Below are 26098 nucleotides of genomic sequence, written 5' to 3'. Positions count from 1 at the left end.
AACAAACCTCTACGCCGTGTTTCACATGAGATGGGCGTGTAAAAATCATCAGCACATACAGCCACTAAGCGACTAAAATTAAAACCGTACTCTTATAATACAGGTTAGTACTCGTTTTGCAATATTTATATAAATGTCTGCATATGTCCATAAAAATAAGCGTGCATTACAGGCCGCAAATGTCGGCATCTCCGTCAGCGCCGCGCGCCACGGTTCTCCCGATCTCTCGGCTGAAGATCGAAATGAACGCACGGTACAAGGCATATCTAGGAGGACTCGAAAAGATCGGCGCTACATAGTTGCAATCTTTAGTGAGAAGTCGCCAAACCTGCCGGATTTTAAATTCCAGTGGGTGCTAAAATTCACGGAATAGTAAACTTTTCTTTAGAAACTAGTCTGCAGGAGCTACATAATATCTTTAAAAGTTTATATGATTTGCGCATGTGCGTCTAAGGGCAATTCAGACTGTGCAAATTTCTTTAGTAATCGACGTTTTTCATGCCAAAGAAATAACTCTCACCAACTTAAATTGCAAAGGAAAGTGCCGACTACATTTACATCAATTCCTCTGGTAACTATACTCGGAATAGTATGGGGTCGTATGGCCTAAATAGTTGTTACCGAAAAAAGTTATGAATTGATATTAGTAAATCCTTTTTACTATTCTCTACGTCATTAGAATATGCTTATTGTAAAGAACAAAATATAACTTTCAGAAAACTAGAGCTGTTACATATATATATATATATATATATATATATATATATATATACATATATACATATATATATATATTTCTTTTTTGAAGTTAGATGGTTGAAATAATATATGCATTTAAATTATCATAATTGAAATTAAATGCATTTTTAATGTGCATATAAACGCACATACTTTGAATAAACCTGGTGTAAGTTGTTCCCCACAGCATTTTTTTAAAAATACATTTTGCATTTTTCACCAGCAAATTTGATTCAGCGATTTTTAGTTAGAGCATGTTGAAGATTTAGCAATTTCTGCGTTTCAATTGTTGGCAACACTGCTGCTGTGGAAGATCTGTAAGGGGACACGTTTGTATTGGAAAGATCAAGTACCGTTAGTTTTCCGGTATGTTAGTTTTCCTATGCTCTTTGGCGGCAACGGGTAAATGGCGGTTAGTGTCGATGTCGAGAGCAAGATATCTATTGACAAGCGGTTGGGTGAAATTATGTGCACTGTCTTTCAGAAGTGCGTGTGTGTGTGGTGTAGTGTTGTGTTTTGTGAATACTGTTAGTTGTTTGAAAGAAAAGTCATTTTCGCGATTGAGCGAAGCAGAACGAACTCAAGTAAAAAGGATGGGCCCGCACCAGCCGGACCTCTACATTGTACAAGAGGTAAATAGCTACTTCCAAATGCGTTATTAAAAGAACATTCAAAAAATTACTGGTACACGAAGTACAATTGGGTTATGTGGGTGCAACGTTGTGAACGCGCAATTTTGTTTTCCTTGTTTATTGTTTGGAGGCGGCCATTCATGGACAAACACAGGACACATCCTGGGCGTTTGTTACCATTTGCACATGCGACTCGCTTAAAAATAGACTGCATCTGAATTGAAACGATTCGTCTCGTGTAATGTATAAGATCAAGGATGGTAAATATGTTTGATTGATTGATTTGTTGCTTTAAGTCCACTTTATGCACAGTAAGGCTAATCGGGACTGGACCTACAGTTTTAAGTGGGATCCGAACCACTGTGTGCCTCCACCGGGTTTCGAACCGGAACCCCTCGATTACAAGGCGACGACGAGTAAATATGTTAATGACGACGACAGATGTTACTATACGCTTTAAATCGGTGGTTCCCAAAGTGTGTGCCGCGGCGCCCTGGAGCGCCGTGATTAGCTTGCAGGGGCGCTACGAAATGTTCCAATATTTTCACTGAATCGTTAGTCAATGCTATGAATGTTTCAAATATTTGCTTATTTAGTACTTTTTTTTACATATAAAATGTTTCTGAATTTGAAATACGTGTTTAATTTTTCACTTAACACAAACAATCTTACAAGTAACTGAGCGTTGCAAGTGTTGGAGAGGGCTACATTCTGGGCCCCGTGGTAAAGTCTTGAAAAAACTAAGGGAGCCGTGAAGCAAACAAGTTTGGGAACCCTTGCTTTAAATGGTCGAAAATCAATCTCTCTCTGAATTTGATTTTTTTAAATTTTGATTTGTTATCTTAAGTCCACTTTATGCACAGTAAGGCTAATCGGGACTGGACCTACAGTTTAAAGTGGGATTCGAACCACTTGTGCCTCCACCGGGTATCGAACCCGGGACCCCTTGATTACAAGGCGAAGACGTTACCACTGCGCCATCGGGGAGGCCCTCTCTGAACCATGGCTAGGAGGGAAAATACGAAACACTAGGAAAGAAGGAATACAAGCAATGTCACATTGACTGATACATCAATCACAGCATCACAACCTAGTTATTGTGGGCGGGACGAGGAGACATCCTGTACAATACCCAAATATCTTATATATACATTTTTTTTTTATGGATTGGACGCGTCCTCCTCTCTGTCCCGCTAACGATGCACGTGCTTTCAATGCTGAATGAGTGTGGTTGGTTAACATATGGTTCGTGTATATTGCGAAGTATGATAATCTTGCGTTGTACATACCTCAGATTGCATGTTATACTAATTAGTTTGCACTAGCCTCACTAATTGTAAATAACGTAATTAAAAGGGTGTTAATTGAATAAAAAAAGTATTGTATTACTTCAGATATAGCGTGATTTTGTGGGGAAATCGTTGAAAATAAGTTGAACTGTTATTCTTACTTGTTCAATATTGAAGATGAAGTTACAAGGGAGAGTATTAAATCTCCATTCAGTATAAAAAAATAATTATTGTGAACACCCGCATGTGAACCGCACGCGACGCCACTGCATATGTATATGTATCTCCTCCTCTCTTACACTCCCAATTTCCCTACACTTCTATTCCCTTTTCTCTTCATATTTTCTTTTTTACTCTTTACTGCCTTCTTCTATCTTTCTCAGCTCGATACCTCTTTCTCCCTTTCACCTTCTCTCTTTCCATTCTTCAAATGTTTCTCTTAACTGGCAAACACACACTATATGTATGTTTTGGTGTCTTTCATCTTTCTTTTCTAATCTATTCTCGCATCTTGTTCCACTTCTTTGTCTCCGATGGACACAATTATTTCAAGGTAAGTGTTTTTGTGTGCGCAGCCATACGTTCTAATCACATTCTTTCCTTCATGTCAATTTAGTGAAATAAATGTGAATCGGTTGCATCACATTTTCCTTCAAGTGCAAAAAATACAAGGCACATACTCAATTTTATATATAGCTACCCGGCGGCAGTGATAGAAAGTGTGATGGTAGACAATGGTGAAGAATTAAATTACTTTCTCGTAATTTAAATGCATGTTCCTGATCATGTAATGCACGTATGGTTAGATGAACATATGCACTGAGGTAACAAATAGTTTACATTTTGTAGAATGTGATTTTAGACACAAGGAATTCATCGAAATTGATCACCATACCTGGTAATTCATCTCTTTTTCACAGATGACTTGGGTTGTATGGCGCGACCTTTTCGAAAGCGCTCAAATGTCAACCTATATCCTGCCCAGCACACCCTGGAAATTTGATTTTGCAGGTGAAGGAATCTCTGGCGCCTGGAACCACAGTCAAAATAATAATTTGTGGTGGGTTGTATTTTCAGTGTCTGCGTGCATTTGTCTTCGTCCTTCGTCACTTTCACCTAATCACCGTTGAACCTCATCGTCGCCATTAGCCAAGTTAGCAGAAAAGTGACTTCACATAGAACAAATCAGTCGAATCAGCAACAACTTACTCTTTCAAAAGTGGAGTTTCATTAGTTCATATCCTTCGAAAGTTGAGGTGGTAGTTTCAATTTCACATTGTTTCATTCTTGGATCAAGGCCGCTAACTCCGTGAACAATAACTTTGTTTTCCGAAAGTCTCAAATATTTGTCTCTGGCAATACACCATCTTAAATGTGGTGATAAAATAACACGTTTCCTCTAAGTTCTTTCTGTATATTTTTTTTTTCTCCAATGGCATAACGTTGTCGCCTAATAATGAAGAGGTTCTGTTCTGGCTTCTACAGCCACCTCCCCTGGTGGAAGCACAATGTACACTGGTTCGTACTCCACTTTAAACTGTAGGTTTAGTCTCGATTAGCCTATCTGAGAATAAAAGTGGATTTAAAAACAAACAAACAAAATTTTCGAATGGATACTTCGTGACACCTTTTTTCTTTACTTAATCTGCATCTACAGATTCTGTCGACCTTTTCGGCTGAACCTCTGATGCTTCTAAAGTTTAAACCATTCTCATCGTGATTGATTAGCTCTCTGACGACCTCAAAACAAATCTTTCCTAACAACCCCTTTCTTCTTTTAATTCTACGTAAGTTAATCACAAGAAAAATCGCATCATTACGTAACTGATAGGCTATTATCAATTCAATAATTCTGTAGCTTTTTCCAAACCCACATACAGTAACTGTTACATCAAAATGTATACACCTCGGTATTGTAGTGATTATTGTGACTACTTCTTATTAGTATTTACAAGGGTTGGATAAAAAGTAATGGCAACACTGCTGTCCCGTGAAAGGAGTGAGTCACAGCGCCACAAGCGTTTCGTGGATGATAAAGTAATGTCAGACGAGGAAGTATAGTGAGTGGGAGTGATTGTATGTTCTTCAGTCAAAAACAGCAGTGCTCTGAAGCAGAGGACGAGAGTGCAAGCGCCCTAACAATATGTTTAGGCAAGAAGAACAACGTCTCTCAGGCAGACGGTCAACGCACCCTACTTCTGCACCTTCTTGCAACACCACCTTCGTCTCGCATTAAGAAGGAAGCGACGGCACGGTGTCCCATCATCCTGCTTGACAATGCAAGGTGTCACACTGCGAACAATGTGACGGCACTCCTGCATAACTGGTAGTGGGAGGTACTGGAATATCCGCCGTATTCACCGGTATGAGACCGTATGATTACGACCTTTTTGTCAAAATGAAGGAACCACTGGGCGGGAAGCACTACGACATGCGCGAAGCCATCATACGTGCTATAGGGCGGTCACTGCGGGACATCGACAGAGATGGAAGCGCTGACGGTGTACGACGCCTTCCATACGTGTGACAGAAGGTCGTAGAGATGAGGGGCGATTACTTTGAAGGAATGTAACACGTGCTCGTCTGCCAATACAGTCAAGTACCAATTATACCAGTGTTGCCATTACTTTTTATCCAACCCTTGTATTAGTAGAACGAATACAAAGTTGTTGTTTGTATACTACGTAGATATTTGAATATGACATGTATGTAAAAATTGTAATGAAACAAAGAAAGAAACACTTCTGGAATTTCAATGTAGACCTAATTAAAAAGTCGAAATAATTTATTGTGTTGCTGGAGGAAGCAACGCTAAGATGGGGTTTTTATTTGTTCATTTAGAGATTATTTTAATCATGCGCAGGCCGGGATTTATATAGGTGAAGGCCCGGAGCTTACATCACCAAGACCCCACCTCAATCCCCTCCACAGTTTCAGTTATAACTTTTCGCTAAGCTACACGAGGTGGTTAGGTTAGTTATACGTATTTCTACATTTTTCATCACATTCGAAGTACCTCATTTTTTCTTTATGCAGTACTTTCCAAGCAGTTTTACCCAGTGAAGGCCCAGAGCTGCAGCCCTCAAGGTCACACTAAATCCTGATCTCATCTTGACCATACCCTGCATAATTTTGCACCTCCTAAGTCTACTAGCTGCTTCTAATCATGGAAGTAATCAATTGATGACAGTTTATTATGTTTCAAGTTCTCTATAATTCTTCTTGCATTCTAATGACGAAGTTAAGACAGCTTTTTATGGGAGATGATATGTGAACATTTCTAGTATAGATAATATTCATGAGTAAAATATACATGTAATGAATACCAGAATATACTTATTTATTGAAACATTAACATATCCTCAAGTGTATGTCGCCGTCCCTGGTGTTTTGAAAACAAGCTCGGAGAACATGGAGAATTTCCCGCACGCATAGAACTCGGCATGTTATTTTCCTAAGGATAAGTCAGGCAATATTACTAATTTGCACTACTTCCTTGCTGTTCACATGATTATTTTTAGAAAATAACCAATGTTATAAAATATCATTATGTACACAAATCTCTAAGCTCATTCAAAGTTACAATGCATATTACTACAAAATGTTCACACTTATCTTGCCTTGCCATGTCACCATGTTATTTTACGAAGTGCACTATATTTGACGGAACAAAAATCGTTATTAGGATGCTTGTCGAAGTTTCCAACCGCAATAAATTTACGAACTTTTTGTCTTGTTTTGATCATCATCATCAATATATTTATTGGACTTACAGCAATGCATATGGCTGTTTATGCCCATTATATATTTTATTTACATAAGATACAATTTACATAAAATCTACAAACAAATTTCAAATACACTCCTATCTATATCATCCTTAGAAATATGCATTACCATGTTATATCATTTTGTCTAAAAAATGCAAGTAAAATATATTCAATTCGCATGCAAGAAAGAAGCCAAATTTATGGGGAAAGAGTTAACCATAAAGGTGAAGCAATAAGTAAAAAAAGAAAGAGCATTGGGTTCAAAGTGAGACGTCATTTGCGACAGCGTATCCCATACTACAAATTGGCCATTGCTTTACCTTACGTAATGAATCCTGTAACAACGCTGGATTTTCGTGTGTATTATTTTACTTCTATGAGTTTGCAATGCTTTCTGCATGCAGGTGGTTTTGTTTACAGAAGGTCTCAGGGTTTGTGATTTGAACTTTAGTTGGGAGTTGTTAGCAAGGTTATTAGAAGTATAGGTTGGGCCAATCCGTTGTTTACTCGTGATGACGAAACGACGGTAAGAAGTGAATTTATCAATGAAATGAATTCCAAATCTATGCGCTAGTGTTGCACTATGCAGATAGGAAAACCATACCAGAAACTGAACACACGAAATCGAGTACACAAATGAGCATTTCCACCCATTTACATTTTGTGGCTTTAGACAAATTGAAAATAAATTTCGATAGGTACTTATTATTATGCGGGACAGAATATTATTGATCGGAACAGGATTTTTTTTTGAAAATCCCGTCATTCGGGACGGGAAATATTCGCAATTTCTCGACTAGTCGGGAAATTTTCGGGACGGGAAATTTCCGAAATTTTCCGACGCTCTGGAAATTTCAAATTCTACACGTCATTTTCACCTTAAGTGATTGTCTTTGTATTTCTGGAATGAAAACTAACAATTTCCTATAAGTTCCAGACACTTGCAATGTAGAAAAGAAAAGAATTAATACCGTTTTGAAATGACCATTCGGTATTTCCCGACTGCTCGGGATCCAGAAAAGTAGGGAAGTCATTTGCTGAAGTCGGGATCGGGACAGAATTTTTCTTTCCGATCCCGGTCCCGACTTTTCTAGATACCGCACACCACTTGTTATTATTATTTATTACAAGATACATCTTCCAAGTACGTTGAACATAATGTACTGTGTATACCAGAAAAGAAAAGTTCAAATGAGCATTTATGTACGCTATATTTACACTAGGCTATGCACTTGTATTTTTCTCTTCAGTGCACAACATGTTTCCGCGAATATATCAAAGTCTGCCTAACATGAAATGTAATATTGTACAACTTTGCTTTCACGCAAACTTGGCATTAAGTAATATTTCATTCTCACAGGCAGTGGCGTGCCCAAGGGTAAGTTGGTGGGGGTTATAACCCTTCCCGTTGGCCCAGTATTCCTAAAAGGAAAGAACGTCAAATGTAGGAAAAGATGGCAAAATGAGGGATGACTACCAAAATAGTGTACGTAACCCCTCCCTTTCGAAAATCCTGGGAACGCCACTGCAGTCTCAGGTCAACATGCAAGGGCAGATTTTTTCCACCTTTCGATGTGTAGTTTTTAATTTCTGCAGTGGAAACCAAGTGTGGCTTCTTACCGATGTGTAAAATGATTAATACAACTTTCGTGTCGGTATTTTATAAGCACAACATATACACGAAGTTTTGTTCAAAGCTAAGTTGCGTTACTGCGAAGCCGTAATTAGATTTTGATCAGCTGTAGGAGTTTAGCTTAATGGTTTAATTTTTGCTTTGTAACTTGGCCATAAAGCAGAATTGAGTTGCAGAAGTATTGTATTTTTTAATATCGCTTATACGTTCTATGAAATAAATGTTAATGTGTCTGTAATGGTCTTACATAGTAGTATACATTTTTAAGAATACTTCAGTGAATTGAACACGTTTCCACAAATATTTAAAATACTATTACTAATTTGTATAATACATTTGAAACTTGTGCTCTATAGAATCCTTCAAAATGTCAACATTATTTTTTTCATACAATCAAAAGAACATCACGTTATGAATCTCCTGCATGTGATTGCAGAGTAATCAAACGAACGCCAAATTATCTATTCTTCCATTGCACGTTAAGGAATAAACACAGACACGCCCTTTTTTATCAGACTACACAGAGCCAAGATACCATTTCCTGTATCATACACTCCCTGTTATCGTCTCCCCACCCCCTCGTACAATGTGGATACTATATAGTTTTGCACGCCAGATTGGTATTTAATTTTAAAATTTGTGTGTATATGCAAGTTTGTGATCAGTGTTACAGGTCAGTGAAGTGAAGTATAGTATTGCGATATCTATATGACCACAGCTACTACTACGAATTCAATTCTATGGTACTCCTCCACAATTCACCTTCTTGACTAAGACTGCCACATATCCGGCGGTGAGGGTCACGAAGGAGAAGAATTACAAACGCTGTCTTGACTTTTTTATATTTTTTAATCAGCACTATATGCCTTAACTTTGTTGAGATGTCAAATGGGAGAGGTCTATGATGCGCTCCTTCAAATAATTGGCGACAATAAAACTGTCCAAATGGTCGCACATGAGGCTCGGTGTATTGCAAACTAGTTGTGTAGCTTTACATTTCTTTGCTCACTAGTTATATGGTACGTATGACTTCTTATTCCACGTAATGTAATGAGCAAATGCCTTCAAAATATTAATGTAAATTGATGAGATTTAGTAAATCATTTAATGAAGCGACTAATCGCAAAGGACATAATCAGCTCAGATCCTATTACTTCTTCATGGTATGTGACGTAAAGTTCCCGCCCAACCGTTTGACGGCGTTAGTGGCTATCGCATCTCCTTTTCCACAGAATGTAGTACACATCCTCATCTAGACATTGTTCTTGTTCTGGTGTTTAATATCTGCATACTGCAACACTGTCGTTTTGTCATTTCACGTGACTTTACATTGAAGTGATGGATTCACTTGGCCGGTCACACGTCATCGCAAGCAAAAACTTCAACCGTTACCATGGTTTTGGGCCAGGGCTGGTTGTTAGTGCCTTCGTACATTTTTATTATCCTCGAGATAATCACCATCACATATGATTAAATTCCTAGTTTGAAAATATGCATCAGACAAGAGTGACATACATCTACATAAGAAGATTTTGTCCAGATATAACATAAACAGCCATGTATAACTTACTTAATTAGTACTCAAAATTTGATAGATCATGGTTATTTTAATGAAATGTTTATACATGTAATACTGTTGTGTTAGCCATGCCTGTAATTGAACTTGGTAACAGACGTTGAAAATGGTACCTTAATGTCATATTTGTCAAGTAGTGACGTCACTTAAAATATGACTCGTATCAACTGTCCATACCTTACCAAAGATAAATTTTGTGAGGGGAATTGACTACAAGAAGAAAACCAAGAGTGTGGCACATGTTGTTTAATAATGATTCTTGTGCACAATAATAGATACTAAAAATATACTTTAGAACATTATGGGCTGTATCTGTCAAAAGAATATAACATATGTTTCCTTAATTTTATTGTTGAGAAAACAAATGAACATTGATGGATAGCAAGTTTATTAGAAGTATATAGATGGATAGTATGTTAGATATAACTAGAATTACCTTCACCGTCAGTTAGGTTTCAAGGTTTGTGCAGTGTATATCTTAAAAATGGATACTAGGGAACTTAAAGAAAGTTTATTTACATACCGTAAACTACTGTAAGGTAAGAGACCTGTAGGAAGGCCAAGACGAAGATGGAGGGACAACGTTGAGATGGACCTAAGGGAAATCGGTAGGGATGGAAAAGAGTATATTTGTTCAAGATAGGGAAAGATGGAAGGCCTGTGTCGCTGCAGCCATGAACCTTCGGGTTTAAGAAGGCTAGAGAGTTAGTTAGTTAGTTAAAGTACTGTAAGTGATTTATGCCAAATTTTCGAATTTCAAAATATGACTGTCAGAATTTATTACAGATGTAGGAATTCGAAGGGAATGACGGAAAACAATTATTATTCATTTATGTTTAAAAATGTGAAAATGACAAGAGACGTAAAATATTGCTTTTCCGATTTATTGTCGCTATTGAATTCGTTTATACAAAACATCCAACTAACTATCTTGCTTGATTCATGTCTTTATTGTGAAGCTACATTATTTCTCACAGATCACACACACTCTTGGTTTTGAGAAGGAGCTTCAAACAACGTTGACATCTACATAAGAAGATGTTTCAGTCCAGATACAATTAGATATTGGTATACTCAATGAGATAATATCTACATCGTGCTTGTTTTAACTAAATGTTTGGAGGTATAATGACAAACTATTCTTCAGAGCTTAACTGGCTTAACTTGCTTGTTGTTGACCATGGAACCAGACGTTGCTAGTGAACTTAGAGAAAGTTCATTTTCACCCCGGAAACTACTAAGTGAATTATGCTAGACTGTTCGAATTTCAAAATATAAGCCTCATAATTTATTACAGAGGAGAGGTGGAATTCAAGGGGAATGACGGAAAACAATTATTTCAATTACGTTTTAAATTGTAAAAATGACAAAATACGTAAATATTGCTTTTCCAATTTAGTGTCCCTATTGAATCGGTTTGCAGAAAACATCCAACTAACTATCTTCAAACGGTTTTTACTTACCCAGCTTATTATTAAGAAAGTAAACAAGAGGCCGAACACACATAACGTAATGTTCAAAACTTTTCAAATAAGCGAGCCACGTCGGCGAGCGCACGAGACGTATCGCTATTTAATTCCTTTATATGAAATATCTAAATATTTTGAAACGGACGATATGTACCCAGTTTATTATTATGAAAATAGACAATAATATATTGACTATTTGTAGAATACTAGAGCACACACACACACAAGCGATCTTATACACTTGTTTACCTTCATAAAATACAACATGCACGCATCTTCAAGATCATTAAGATCATTGAGGAACTCCATCTATAACATGATTGAGCTCACAACGTGGCCGAAGGTCACGCATGCGATCGTACAAGACGTGGCCAAAGGCTACGTCGAAAGTGCGCGAGTAACACATATAAACTTGAAGTTTATATACCACAAAAACAGCGTGATTTGTTATTGATGGTGTTATACAATGTACCAGTTAACGACAAGTACGTTGTGTAAAATAACTTTTTGAAAATCCGGAATGTGCAGTACAATTTTGTATTCAAAATTAAACTTATTTTTTGCTAGAGAAGGGCATGCACTTCTCACAAAATTATGCCATTTGTGCTACGGATTCCTTACAATACCAGAAGTTACTGTTTGCGCGATAATATTAAAGGGGGTGCTAAGCAAGGATAATGATATTTCATACATCAAGCACGGGTGTTCTTTGAGAATGTTCCTTCATCGATTTTTCATATCATCACTCATCCTCATCTTCGCGATTAGCTAAAAGTATCAAAAAAGCTAAGCAAAGTAAATCAAATAAACAAATGTTAGAAAGAAATTTTTGCGAGGAAGAAAGGTTCCGGTATTCTACATTTTTTTCTGTGTGTCTCTTCGTTTTCGACATAAGTACTACTGAAAACATCGCGTTATGTTCATAAATGATCGTGCATCGTACACACATGCGCGCCCGCACGCACACATATTTCTTTTGTTAAAAATGTCATTAAATCATTAATCAATTCTATTCTCAATTTTAGAACGCGCTACGACGCCAGAGGGTCTGAATTCGAATCCCGGCCTGGGCATGAATGTGTGTGAGTGTCCATTCATCAATTTCATTATATCGTTACTCATCCCCATCTTCGTAATTAGATAAATAGTGGCATAAAGGGAAGTAAAATAAAGCACATGTAAATTTTAAAAAGGAGCCTCATTCAAGCAAAATATTATCTTTGTTTCAAAGTTGGTTCATTCATTCACGGAACAGTAAACAAGCGTCTTCGACAAAGCCTTCGTTGCTGCCAATGTGTGTAACAATAAGCCTTCCCCCCCCCCTACCTAGTCGGCTGCTTTAATCCAGTGCTCAGTACGGTCTGCAACACTGGTGTCAGACGGATTGGTGATTCCACTCGTACTGTAACCGTCTTCAAGTCCACCTCGACTCGCTCTTGAGTTTAAGTGTTCATTCACCGCACCGACAGTCTAGTTGGCGAACTGCGGTTCCAAGTTCGTCTGCTCAGTGATTGCAACCGATCAGGTACATATCTGCTAATGTATATGTTATTTTGTCTACATATTACAAATGTATTAACTGTTTCCTTGCAAGTATGCAGTTATGTCGGAATAGAACCCGTCTCAACGCAACTATATTCTGCGCACACGTTTGGATCTACATGTGCGAAAAGTTGCTGCAAAGTTGACCTGACGCGCGGCTTAGACGTGTTTTTCAAACTGTTCAAAAAGTGTTCCAAATGTAAAAAGTGTACCAAAAGTAATCAAAAGTAGTTTCTTGAGAACACTTTTAAACGCCTTGGGAACACCAACAAATTGGGAACACTTTTTGCACACTTTTGGAACTCATGATGCATGCCTTTAAAACACTTTTTCGAGCACTTCCGAACACATTAAATGTGTACCGAGAGGTATCAAAAGTAGTTTCTAGAAATAGTGCAGAAAGTGTATTTTTTATACAGTGTATGAAGCATGTGATAGAAGAAAGATTGCTTTGAGTCGTAGAGAACTTGAAACAATGAAGATCATGATTCAGTCGTAGGAAATGCGATAGGGGGAAGGTTGAATTGCAATCATAGAGAGTGTGAAGAAAGGAAGATCGTGCTTCAGCTATGAAAAATGTGACGAAAGGAAGATTGTTTTGTGAAACAGAGAAGATAATGTTTCAGACATAGACCACTGACTTAAGAAAGTTTGTGATTCAGTCGCAGAGAATGAGAAACAAAGAAGATTGTGATTCAGTCACAGAGAATATGAAACAAGAAGATAGTTGTTCACACATAGACCATAAAGCAAAGTATATTGTGATTCAGTCGTAGAGAATGTGAAACATGGAGATGGCGATTGAGACACAGACAAGCGAAATTAAGAAGTTTGTGGTTCAGTCGGAGAGATTGTGAAACAAGAAGATCGTAATTCAGACATAGACCATGGAAACAAGGACGATTGAGATCCAGTCGTAGAGAATGTGCAACAAAGAAGGTTGTGATTCAGTATTTGAAAATGCGAAACAAGGAAACTCGTGAGTCTCACCGTTGCTTCTCCATGGCGATCAATCGTTTGAGACGCAGGTAATTTGTTGATCTGGATTCCACCATCGCAGCTTCCAACCTACTCATGAAAGCCGATCTGAGTTTTCGTCGCTTTCCCTTCCTATCAACCAGTGGCTTTGCTCTGTACTTTGTAGAGAAAAGCCGAACTATCCAGAGAACGAAGATGTAGACCAACTCCACAATTGAGATTAGACTCCCACCGAGGAAAAGGTTTGCTGTACCTCCGAATGAAACTGAAAAGAAGCAAGTAATTTAAACATTAACGTTGATTTTTCGTGAAATCTGTTCAACATATTCTTAGAAACTACTCCCAAACTTTGCCCATACGACATCCTCCTATATGCCTACATGTAAAGTTTGCAGAGTTCATCCAGCATGTGGAAGTCAAACTCGAACTTGTATGCATGTGTGAGTTTGAAGTCCACTTTATGCACAAGAAGACTAATGTGAACTGGATCTACAGTTTAAAATGGAATTCGAACTACTTGTACCTCCACCGGAACCACTTGTTGAATTTGTGTATGCTTGTGAGTGTAGATACATATATTTGTGTGTGTGTGTGGGGGGGGTGCGTTCATGTGTGTGTGTGTGTGTGTGTGTGTGTGTGTGTGTGTGTGTGTGTGTGTGTGATACAGTACCAGAGTAGACTCCACGATGTCGCGGTGGTGTACCGGTGGAGGCACAAGGTTCGGAACGCACTTTAAACTGTAGGTCCAATCCCGATTAGCCTTCCTGTGCATAAAATGGACTTAGAAAACAATTCAAACAGTACCAGAGTACTTAACTACAGATCTATAAACTGAGAATTATCCATGAACTGAAATACTAAACATTCTAACCATATCGCATTTTTACAAGCTAGTTGAAAATTTATGTAGAACGGTAAAGATAAGATTTTACGTTTGTCTAAAGTCTATTAATATTTCTGATGTTATAATGCAATTGAGAAGTATTCTCACATATGCGAGCAACGCCTGAACTATTAAGGAACGACTATTTAATTAGAAAACTGAATATTGCACATTTATTGGTGACTGTAAAATATATGTACTCTTAGTTTCTTTACGGAAGAGAAGTAAATCAAGGAAATACACTGAATACAGGGCAATCAATCTGATATCGCACTCAGCGAGAATGTTACTGCGAGTACCAAATAGACGCTTAATGCTAAGGTTGACGGAGAGTTAGTTGAGAAACAGATTTGGAGAAGCAAATAACTATACGTGTCGCTTGAGAATTTCACAACACAGGCTTTTGCGGCCTGGCCGCTCCAGTGCGAAACGGTGCTGTTGATTCGCTCATTCCCATTCGGTCTGAAAGCTACATTTTGGTTTGAGAAAGAGAAAAGCTAAAAGGGTTTGAATTGAATTATATGGATAATTGACGAAAGATACATTGAGGAAGGAATCTACATACATACATGCACACAAACACACACACACACACACACACACACATATATGGTCCAGTCCCAATTAGCCTCACTGTGCACAAAGTAAACTTAAAACACCAACTCAATCAATCAATACAATCAATACTTAAAACTAAGATATCTTTAAATTAGCTTACCAAGCATTTCCAAGTCTCCGAACATAATATCTCGTTTGAATCTCACTTTAGGGAAGGAAGCCATTTGGTACAGAATACCTGCTGGGTCGCGGCTGGAAAATAAAAACATCAGTTGTTTTTGTGTGGTGATTTTAAGTTGTGGTGTGTGTGTGACGGGAGAAAGAGAGAGAGTAGTTATTTATATCATCTCTAATTTCTTTATATCCACAGGTCTGCGGTTACATGTCTCATTCTTGCTTGAAATGCCATGATAGTATACCACTACTCTCCAACTTACTATTTTTAATTCCAAGTTAGTGCAGTTATATTGATGGACATTGATGACGTTCTCATATATTGACATGAGTGTAGTAGGAATATCATTATTGATCAGGGGATTTCAAACTTTTTGCTGTAGTGGCTCACCTCTGATGACAAAATCTGCGCGGGTCTCCCTTCAATGATAATACAGTAACATCCTCGATATGTAGCATGGGATACGCTGCCGCAAATGACGTTTCACTTTAAACCCAATGCTCTTTCATTTGTACTTATTGCTTCACCTTTATGGTTAACTCTTTACACCAGTAATCATTTCCCATAAATTTGGAGAAATTTGGCGGTGATTTTTTCATGGTGGTATCGTTTGGATTCTGTGTGAATAGCGTGTTGAATTGTTTGTTTTTCTAGTTTGAGATCTAATTAATTGAAGTTTGATTTGAGAATAAGAGTTCTAGAGTTACAAGACTAAATCTCTCTATACATTTTACATTTGATATGTAAAAGAGAAAAGCAAAAGAAAAACGCTTGTGATTTTCAAAGATGGATCAGGATGTGAAGATTAATGAAGGAAATGTAATGCAAACAATCCAGAGTGAAATGAATGTGATTGTACCTGAACAGTTAGCGCAAATGGAAGTTAGTGATAAGACTTCTTTCAAAAGAGGTCTATTTAATGAAGAATGTACGGAACCTGAAGTGGAGAAAACCCCAAAAAATCCGAAAGTAAGTGCAAGTACAAAAGTTGGTGTTGCTAAATATACAGGGTGGCGCACGATATGATCCACCATTTTTTTTTCCAGATCTGAGATGAGGAATGACGTCATGTGTGCCAACAGCAGTTGCAGTAGTCATTGGAAATATCGTGTGATGAAAACTGAAGCGTAGTGCATCCACCTGTCCCCAGGGGGCTAGAGTATACAACATGGCGGACAAAGGAAGACTTGCGACGGAACAGCGATCAGCAACTGTGCTATTTCTCGCCGAAACAAAGAGCATTGTGGGGACTCAGAGGCGCTTTCGTGCACATTTCCAAACTCGGTGGGCCCCCTCGAGTAAAACGATACACAAACTGCATGAAAAGTTTCTAGTGGAAGGAACAGTACTGGAATCAAAACGTGATCGTCGTAAACCTGTGCGTTCGCCTGAGAATATTGAAGCCGTCCGCGTCAACCTTTACATCAGCCTGCGAACCTCCTAACATATTCTACACCTTCTCATCTACATCAAAACACTCAAAGCGGTTCACATTCTCTATCACTGTAAATGAAATTCATGAAATTCTTCAAGGGTCTAAAGATTCTGCTCCTGGCATTGATAGAATTACGTATTCTATGGTACGAAATCTTCCACAGAATGCACTAAGCATGTTATGTAAAATTTTCAATCAATTCCTATCAGGTAAAATTCCCGTTGCATGGACATCTCAAATTATTATGCCAATTCTAAAACCAGGAAAAAAAACTTTGTTGGGTCAGTCATATCGCCCAATAGCTCTTAGTTCCGTAATGGCAAAAAATTTCGAGAAGCTTTTATTAAAAAGGTTAGAGTTGTTTATGGAAGTTCAAAAGGTATTTTCTCCCAAACAAATGGAATTTCGTAAAGGTTATGGAACCCAGGATGCATTAGTAACATAATCTTATCATATTTATAGCGTTATTAAAAGAAACCAATCAGTACTTAAAGCCTTTATTGATATTCAAAGTGCATATGACAACGTAGATATATCTGTTCTATTGAGACAACTACAATTACTAAAAGTGCCACATTGTATACTCATATTGACATGGAAATTGTTATCTGAAAGACAACTTTATTTTCATTTTGGTTCATAAATGGTAGGTCCAATATATATTGGACAAGGACTACCACCACAGGGAAGTCCTCTTAGCCCAGGGGGTGCTCGTTCGGCGGCGCAGATCGTATGCGCTGTTGTCCGTGGATGCATGACGTCATCATCGAAACACTCGGCACGGAAAAGGCTGGTTCCTTATGCAAATATTGAGAAATTTGACAACGAATATCTTCTAAAATATAGTAGCAGGGGAAAAGTTACAACTTTTACTGTTAAGATTCATCCTTTCTAATCAATTTATCACAAAGTTGATTCAAATGTGTAAAATAGTTTTCAAGAAATCGTGTTACGAAGGAACCCCTGTTTTGTTCTCTCCAGGCTTCCAATGTAAGGGAGTTTTCCAATGTAAGGGAGTTTTAACTTAAGCGCGTTTGATTTATTTTTGATCTATGTTTTGAATTAAGATTATTTTGTTCTTGTCAACTGAAATCATGCCTAAATGCTATGGAAAGCTGTAAAAACTATTATCAGAAAACTAACGGAATACATCTAAAATATCACAGCTTGACTGATATAAAAAATGCGATATTGCCCATTTTTGTGAAAAAGGCATTGTGCGAGATCTAAAAGCAGAACTTTTTAATATTGTATATAAATGTAAGGGTGTAATAAACGTGACTGCTTCCCAGGCAAGTATCCAAGGGGGGCTTAGGGAGCTCGAGCCCCCCAAAAGTTTTCGGTTTACACTAGATAAAATGAGATTTTTTGTTTCTTGTGGTGTCAAATAAAATAATGTGACGTTAATTTAAGGAGAGAAATAATTATCAAGGCAAGACGGAGAATGTTCCATAACCCTGTTATTGGTAATAGCTCGTATCCAAGGTGGGAATCAGGGGGCTCAAACCCCCCTTTAGAAAATTTTCAGTTTACGCTAGATAAAATTAGGTTTTTGGCTTCTTGAATAATATGGTGATAATTTGAGAGATAATTATCTAGGCAAGACGGAGAATGTTCTATAAGCCTGTTATTAATAATAGCGCGTATCCAAGGTAGGGATCAGGTGGCTCGAGCCCCCCCCCGCTCCCCAAGGAAATTTTTCAGTTTACACTGATAAAATTAGGTTTTTGACTTCTTGAATAATGTGACGATAATTTAAGGAGAGGAATAATTATTGAGACAAGACGGAGAATGTTCTATAACCCTATTATTGTTAATGGCACGTATCTAAGGTGGGGATCAGGGGTTCGAGCCCTCCCCCTCCTATAGGAAATTGTTTTGTTTACACTAGATAAAATTACGTAGGTTTTTGGCTTCTTGAATAATGTGATAATAATTTGAGATATATAATTATCGACGCGAGACGGAGAATGTCCAGGGGAGTAGGTTGTTTGTTGTGTCTTTTTGTCGGCACATTGTTTTTGCTGCTCAAATCGCTTTGCTAAATGTTTGTGTGCTAGTTCTCGAGCGGCTTGGAGTTGTTCTATTCTCTGTTCATTAGAGTGGATAGTGGTGTTGGGATTAGTAGGGAGAACAGCATCTGCAATTAACCTAGGGTGTTGTCCAAATAGCAAAAAATAGGGGGAGTTGTTCATGCCAAGATGTGTACTTACATTGTGGGCATGGATCGCGCTAGGCAAAAGTTCATGCCATTTACCTTGTTTTTGTACCACATAAGTTTTCATGATGGATTTCAAGTAGTGAAAAGATGATTCGACTACACCATTTCTGAAGTGGGCAGCAGTATCAACAAATTTTAATGTGACACCAGTAATTTTGGATAATTCCTGTATTAATTTGCTACAGTTCGGGGAGCTCCTGTCAAGCATAATCGTCTCTGGAAGACCAAAAATGAGAAAAACATGCGAGACAAGAGCGTTAGCAATTGAGTTGGCATCATGGTTGGGAAGGGTTGTAGTTATGGCAAATCTGGTACAATTGTCAACAACGGATAGAAAATATTTGTGTTCTGTGTCAGAGGTTGAAGTCAGTGGTCCACACACGTCAAAATGTATTTGGCTAAAGGGATGACTAGCGGGTGGGCTCGTTTGCAGTGTATGTTGTACGGCTCCGTGAGCTATTTTTGCTACTTGACATTCATTGCATTTGCGTACTGCAGAGTACACATATTTCTTTAGATTAGGCCAATAGTAGCGTAAAGAGAGATGGGAGTATGTTTTAGCAGCACCTTGATGTGCGGCCATCATTTTGTTACAGTGAATTAATTGAAACACTTCTTTTCTTAGTTTTTGGGGAATACATAACTGTCTTCTATAGCCTGGTGAGAATTTAGTGTTCCTATAAAGGATTCCGTTGTCAAGAACAAATGAGTAGGCTGTTTTCTCTAATTTGTGATCGGCATCTGGGTGGTTTTCATGAATTTTGATTAATGCTTGTAAGTATGGGTCCTCTCTTTGTGCCGTACCTATGTCAAAGTCATCGGATTGTAACACGAAGACTTGATTTAGTATGTCCTCCTCGTCTGTGTCAAGGGAAGTGTCTTGTGCTGTGTTGTTGGGCAAGGAAGGGGCTGGGTCTACAGGATTCCTCGATAATGCATCAGCAATACCATTCTGTGATGATGGGATATGGTGGATTTGGAAGTCGAACTCTTGGAAGAAGAGTGATCTTCGAGCAAGTACCCCGGACAACTGTTTTGTTGTTCTAAGGTAAGACAATGCATGGTTATCTGTGAAAACTATAAAAGGTGTGTTGATTAAGAAGAATTTGAATGATTTTAGGACATAAAAGGCAGCTGCAATTTCAAGAGAAAAGACGTCTGCTTTTTTCTCAGTGTCTGTAAGGTGTCTGCTGCAGAAGGCTATCGGATGTAGTACTCCATCAGTATCCCTCTGCATAAGACAACCTCCCATTTCCTGGTAGGACGCGTCGATGTATACGCATGAAGTTTGCTTTGGGTCATAAGGTCTAAGAATGGGTGCGGAAATAATTTTGTCTTTTAATGCCTCAAAGCTTTTCTGATGCTCTTCATGCCAATGAAAGTTTACTTTCTTTTTGAGTAATTTGAACAAACATTCTGCGGGTTCCGCAAACCCTTGTACATAGCGTCTGATGAAATTGCATATGCCTAGGAAAGATTTCAAATTCTTCTTAGATTTAGGTGGAGGGAATTCTTTGATTGCACGCAGGATGTGATCAGAAATTTTAAATCCCTTTTGCGACACAAGATGGCCTAAGACTGGAATTTCCTCAAAGCAAAATTTACATTTATTTGGCCCTAGTTTCAAATTGGCTGCACGTAATTTAGCAAAGACTTTATGTAAAACTTGTAGCATTGCGTCAACTGAGTTTGTGTAGCAAATTATGTCATCCGTATATGCAGATATCTCGGAACTATCTATGCCAGATAGAGCCATAGACATTACATTGTTCATGACCTGACTACTTGTCTTCAATCCCATTGGTAATACTTCATACTCGTAATTTCCACAATTACTAATTGCAAATGAGGTCATTTTCTTTGACCTTTCTGTTAATTTTACTTGAAAAAATGCCGATTTAAGGTCAAGGGTTGTGTAATATTTCTTGCCTGCCATATCTGCTAAAATGTTATCAATGTTAGGTGTTGGGAGAGAAGAGGGCTGAATAATTTTATTCAGTGCCCGAAGGTCAGACACCACGCGGAACGAATTGTCTCGCTTGCGCACTAAGAGAACTGGGTGTCGGAATGGACTACCTTCTGACCTGCGAATGATGCCATCTTGTAAGAGCTTGTTAAGCTCAATTTTCATTTGCTCTCTAAGATTCAAAGGAATGGGGTATTGTCTCATATAGGGAGGTTGATTGTCGCCAATGTCAATGTCGTACTCATAAATTGGGGTTGTGGTGCGTTTATCGCCTTTCCAGGCTAAAACATCAGCATAATCAAATACTAACTGTATAATTTTTTGTTTGTCTGCCTCTGATAAGTCAGGGTTAATACTGATGCAAGATGGGTCAAATTTTTGCTGACTTTCCTTCAGTCTTGTGTTGTCTGTATTGTCTTCTGTGCATGCGTATGTAGTGGTAGTCATATCAGTGTTTGATGTGTCTGTCATGTCTACTAAAATGTCACATGGGGTTGCTTGGCCAAGTGGGGTGTTGGATTTGAGTGTGACTGGTTTCTCTGAGGGGTTATGAATTAGTAACAGAGGGGAAGAAGTGTTAAGGAGGGCATGGGGTATGAGGATATTGTATGTAAGGAGTGTTTCCTGAGAGGGTGTGAGTAGGATATTGTGGGGGAGGGGGGGAGTGATGGAAACTGGAACATATGTTCGGGTTCTAGGTTTTAGGGTTACATTTTCTGGGATTGTTACTAAACTGTGTTGGTTGCTAGTAGGGTGTAGTTTAGAAAAAAATACATCAGGGATGGTGTAGGTGTGTGATTTTGTGGGAAGGTTATAGTTCGGAATATGGCCTAAGCGTCTAAGAGTTAACAGGTTAGTACTAAGTGAAATGTCACAATTTTGTGTCTTCAAGAAGTCATTGCCAAGGAGAGGAGGTAATTCTTTGGATTGCACAACTCTAAAAGGGTGGGAGTACCTATATCTTCCTATGTGAAGGGGGAGTATTACAATTTCTGAGATAGGAAGTCTGTTACCAGTGACGCCTTTAATAATGCTGTGCATTTGAATTTTCTTTGCATTGGGTGGTATTAAATGCTGAGGACAAATACTAATCTGGCTTGCGTTGTCAATCATAACTTCTAGGGGGTTATTATTTACATGAGCTTGAATGAAGAATAGGTTGTTTTTTTCAAGGATAGGAACTGTGTCAAATTTTGTCTTGCGTGTGGATCCGTCCCATCGATTCACACGGTTTTTCAGTTTAAATCGCCCTTGTTTTCATTGTTTGGGTTATAAAAACAGTCCCTGGTAGAGTGATTTGACCGGAAACAGATCTGGCATTGCGAAAACTGTGAATTTTGTCGCCCCCCGATTGAATTGTTATTTCCACCTCGAGATCTGAAATTACGTCGCATGCCGCGAGTAGAACCTCTGCGATTGCCATTCCCCTGGCCGTAAAAAGTAGGCCGGGTCTGAAATTGATTACTGTTATTTGATTGTATTTGATCTGCCAGGTTCTGGACAGTGTGACACAACGCTTCAACTTTATTTTCTAATGTTAAGGTTTGCAATTGGTTCGTGACTGAATCTAATTGGTTCGCTGTTGAACCGCCAGATGGCAGAATTGCGTTGCAAGACTGGGAAACGGCCGCGCTGGTGGACTGCGTGTGTGGAGCTTGACTGGAGGGGAGGGAAGGAGGGGCTGTGGGCGTGGTTTGGACCTGCCACGAGTTGGTCGGGAGAGCTGCTGTTGCTTGATACGATTGCTGCGGAAGAAAGTTGTAAGGAGCGTGAGAGATCTGCGGGAGGGGGGTAGGGGGGAATACGTCACAAATGACGAAGCAGGCTGAGGTGTGGGGAAAGGATGCGTGTTGCTGACCTGTGGTTGCGTACAGCTGGGAAACTGAGGGGAGGCTGTTGCGTAAATGGAGTGCATGTACTTAGCAGCATCTATCAGTTTCATCGCTTCACTTTGTTCCTCATTGCGTCTAGCTTGAATCAGCATGTCTTGCCTTTCTTGATTCTGCAGATGTGCAATAAGAGAACTTGTGTCGGTGAACTCTTTGTCTCCTATCGCAGCGATGTGTTTAGATCGAAGTCCCGACACAACATAGGAAAGGATTTGGGGATTTGTCGCTTGCGGGAAGAATTGAAGGACGAGATTTTTCTTGCGAATTACATAATCATGAATGGGCTGGTTAATTTCCTGCTTTGTCTCTAATAAAATTTGGATGGGCATGCTGACTAAGTGACTGCCTTTAAATAATGAAATTAATTCTTTCTTGATTTGCGGAAAGGTGAGGGTGTTGAAGTTTGGCTGCTTCTTGAGATCGTTCAAAAATGTGAGCGCTATGTCTGCGAGGAACAATGGCAACATTTCGCGTTTTTTATTTTCCTCCCACGCCAAAGCGCCCGCAATACTGTCGAACTTTTCAAAAAACTGCTCAACTTCTTGAGGGTTTTTTCCTGTGAAGGGGGCGGGGTATAAGCCATGGGGTATATTTACTGACATTCTTGACGGGGATGGATTGATGGTGGTAGGGGTAGGATTGATGGTGGTAGGGGTGTTAGTTTTAGGTGTACTGGTTTGGGGTTCTGGGTGTTTCTTTTTTCGTTTGGGTGTTTCTAGACCACCTAGAAACTGGGGATAATCGGGATGTTGAGCCTTGGATCTGGTTATTCTGGGGGAAGGAGCGGGGGAATTAATAGCGGAGGCTAAGGAGAGAATCTGGTCAAGAGAACGGTCTAGCTCTTCGTGAAGAATAATTTGGGATTCGTTCATGCGAATTTAGGGAGGGGGAATTTTTTTTTATGCACTTATTCACAAGAAATGAAAGATAGTGAGCGGAAGAGAGAATTTACAAGTGGGGAGTTTATAATACGAAGTGTATTATCGAAAAAGAAGAATTTCTAGGGTTGCTGCTGTGTGCGGCGGGGATTTTAGATTATGGGGTTTTGAGTAACGTAAAAAAAAATTAAAATTTTCTGCAATTCCACGGAGTGGAGCCGGCTATCTCCACCATGTAGCGTGACGTCGGGTAAGGTACGGGATCGAGTCACGCCGGGACTAAGCTCAGATAAATACGATAGGTGTTAAGTTTGATTTGGCTAACCACCTCTACCCTTAAGGGAGCTGATGAAGGATTGTTGGGAGCCTGTGATGTTGAACGCTACTCACCCCTTGCTGTAGGTCTGGCCCTCGGCTTCTGGCGTCGGTGACGGTAACAGGTGCCCGCTGGAGAGATCGAAGATGACGATAAGAGACGGCAGGCAATTCGGCGACTTGTTTTATGGCTTGCAGATTCTTCGGCTGTCTTAATCCGGACTGCTTATGGACTTCTCGCTTGTTGCCGCCTGGTAGTGTCGCGATCTCTCAGCAGGCCGTCGTCCTCTTCCCGTCGATCAGTTTGGTGGTGATATTGGAGCGAAGTGAGAGAGCGATTTACTGTCTCCAGCGGTTTTATACATTGGATTTGAGTCATAGGTTGGTGGACTTTGCACCTCCACTGTGCACCTGGGGTATCCCTGAATGCAGATGGAAATTTACAGTGGAGGTGCACTCACCGCTGGCGAGGACCGTTGCCTTGCTGACTGTGCAGAGCCGAGTGGAAAATTCTTGTTGCTCGGCTCTGCATCCGGTGGAATGTGGGGTGAATGAGCGTTCAACTTGCGAGCTTCAGAGCGATGTTTGAGGCAAATTAATGTTTCGACTTTTATGCTCCCAATTCCATCATCAATATTGGACAAGGACTACCACCACAGGGAAGTCCTCTTAGCCCAGGGGGTGCTCGTTCGGCGGCGCAGATCGTATGCGCTGTTGTCCGTGGATGCATGACGTCATCATCGAAACACTCGGCACGGAAAAGGCTGGTTCCTTATGCAAATATTGAGAAATTTGACAACGAATATCTTCTAAAATATAGTAGCAGGGGAAAAGTTACAACTTTTACTGTTAAGATTCATCCTTTCTAATCAATTTATCACAAAGTTGATTCAAATGTGTAAAATAGTTTTCAAGAAATCGTGTTACGAAGGAACCCCTGTTTTGTTCTCTCCAGGCTTCCAATGTAAGGGAGTTTTCCAATGTAAGGGAGTTTTAACTTAAGCGCGTTTGATTTATTTTTGATCTATGTTTTGAATTAAGATTATTTTGTTCTTGTCAACTGAAATCATGCCTAAATGCTATGGAAAGCTGTGAAAACTATTATCAGAAAACTAACGGAATACATCTAAAATATCACAGCTTGACTGATATAAAAAATGCGATATTGCCCATTTTTGTGAAAAAGGCATTGTGCGAGATCTAAAAGCAGAACTTTTTAATATTGTATATAAATGTAAGGGTGTAATAAACGTGACTGCTTCCCAGGCAAGTATCCAAGGGGGGGCTTAGGGAGCTCGAGCCCCCCAAAAGTTTTCGGTTTACACTAGATAAAATGAGATTTTTTGTTTCTTGTGGTGTCAAATAAAATAATGTGACGTTAATTTAAGGAGAGAAATAATTATCAAGGCAAGACGGAGAATGTTCCATAACCCTGTTATTGGTAACAGCTCGTATCCAAGGTGGGAATCAGGGGGCTCAAACCCCCCTTTAGAAAATTTTCAGTTTACGCTAGATAAAATTAGGTTTTTGGCTTCTTGAATAATATGGTGATAATTTGAGAGATAATTATCTAGGCAAGACGGAGAATTTTCTATAAGCCTGTTATTAATAATAGCGCGTATCCAAGGTAGGGATCAGGTGGCTCGAGCCCCCCCCCCCCGCTCCCCAAGGAAATTTTTCAGTTTACACTGATAAAATTAGGTTTTTGACTTCTTGAATAATGTGACGATAATTTAAGGAGAGGAATAATTATTGAGACAAGACGGAGAATGTTCTATAACCCTATTATTGTTAATGGCACGTATCTAAGGTGGGGATCAGGGGTTCGAGCCCTCCCCCTCCTATAGGAAATTGTTTTGTTTACACTAGATAAAATTACGTAGGTTTTTGGCTTCTTGAATAATGTGATAATAATTTGAGATATATAATTATCGACGCGAGACGGAGAATGTTCTATAACCCTGATATTGTTTATAGCGCGTATCCAAGGTGGGGATCGTAAACTCGTGCCCCCCCTCCCCCACCAGGAAATTTTTCAGTTTACACTAGATAAAATTAGGTTGTTGTCTTCATGAATAATGTGACGATAATTTTAGGAGAGAAATACTTATTAAGGCTAGACGGAGAATGTTCTATAACCCTGGTGTTGAT

Source organism: Lepisma saccharinum, chromosome 21 (assembly GCF_977018435.1).
Source record: "Lepisma saccharinum chromosome 21, izLepSacc3.1, whole genome shotgun sequence".
Lineage (NCBI taxonomy): Eukaryota > Metazoa > Arthropoda > Insecta > Zygentoma > Lepismatidae > Lepisma > Lepisma saccharinum.
Note: the sequence above shows the minus strand (reverse complement) of the source record.